Here is a 1,702-nt window from a genome sequence, read left to right on the forward strand (position 1 = left end):
AGGGCAGAGGAGAACTTCCTTCCCAGCCCTTTCAGCCAGAGTCCCCTGTCCTCGGGCTGCCCCAAGGCTGCAGGCAGTAGCTGCTGGCTAGAGCTGTTCATTACTAAATTGACTCCAGATTTTGCAGCCTTTGAACACTTGTGGCCAGGAGACTGCAGGCCAACATGGCAAAAAAGCCATCCTTTGTCTGTCCAGCTGTGTGCTGAAGTCTCTGCAGCCACCCACCAAGCAAGCCACTGTCCCTTCAAAGTAAACAGGTTGTCCTCTCTCTACTAACAAGCTTGAGGGACCGCTTCAAACCCCAGCCCATCTGTAGCCCCATGTTTGCCACTGAATGAAGCAATCAGCTTGCAGGTGGCCTCGCTGTGACTGGCAAAGAAGGGTGTGGAGCCATCTGAGGGTCTTTATCGACTGCAGTACTTGATGCATATTGACAAACATGACTCTTCCCAGCCATTCAGCACAGCATCCTGAGGGATGGACGTGAGGGTGAGCTGGGGAGGAGAGAAGATAGATGCTCCCATAACAGGAGATAAGGTTGAAACACAGTTTTCCTCCAGCAAGGTGGAGAAGGTCCCCCAGTGTCACTGCTTTTGAGATGAAGAAGGTATTTCCTTGGTCGGTTTGCCTGCAAGAGTGTGACAGTTGGCTAAAATGAATGCCCATGAGCTTTTGGGGACGTGGGGTGGGTGATGCACAAAGAGGGCAGGAGTAGAACATGCAGCCCATTTCCTTGGCAATGTATGGACCCAAGAAATCCTATCCAGCTCCAGGCATGTCTAACGGGGAAGTCTGTCCTCTCCTTCCCTTCCCTGCCACCAATCCCTCCATCCTCCCCAGGGCCAGCACAACACAAGGCTTGGGGGAGATGATACAGCAGGCTCAAATGGCTGCAGACATTTGGCCTTGCTTGCAGCCATGCCAGGACCTTCTCCACCTGCCAGTAAGTGACTTTGAGGGCAGGCAACAGGCAACACTCGCACTGCTGCAAAGCACAAAGCTTGGGCTAAGTGTGGCTGGATTTTGGCAGGGCACAAGGTGAATGGGGATCTGGATGACTGTGGTAGGTCAGCAAAGATCTCCTTTTTAGAAGAAGTTTTTGCCTTCAGAGATGGGAATGAGCAGGATTTTCTTCGAAGCTACCAAACAACACATGTTAAATGTGCTGTACGATCTGGTGCCTGAGTCACCAGCTAGTATAGCCTATTTTCTGTCCGTAACTGCCACCTTTTTGGGCATTACTGGTATGGGACGTGTCGCAAAGTGGGTGTCTTACTTGGCATTTGGACTCGCAGTGAGTTGGTTTATTTTGGGTCAGCTGGTAATGATGCCAGTACATTTTGGATATTGCTTTATAACGGCTGCCTATAACTCCACTATCGAATGGATAATGGGGAACGACACCCCTCCATTTGATACTGGACCGGTGGCAGTTGAAACCGGAGGTTCTGTGAATGGTACCACTTCTCTGTCATCAATAGTTCTAGGGTTATTAGTTATCATTAACATTTTCCACATGTGGTTTAGCATCAAGAACAGGTACCACACGTGCACTACAGCCACTGCCACCTCTCCACCCCAACAAGCACTAGTTGCCCCTCAGCCACTGCCACCTCTCCACCCCGAAAAGCACAAGTCACCCCTGTGAAGAAGAGGAAGAATAAGTCTAGCGAGAAACGTCCAGAAGATGCAAAGAACAGTG

The sequence above is a fragment of the Buceros rhinoceros genome, unplaced genomic scaffold (assembly GCF_000710305.1).
Source record: "Buceros rhinoceros silvestris isolate BGI_N320 unplaced genomic scaffold, ASM71030v1 scaffold9369, whole genome shotgun sequence".
NCBI lineage: Eukaryota > Metazoa > Chordata > Aves > Bucerotiformes > Bucerotidae > Buceros > Buceros rhinoceros.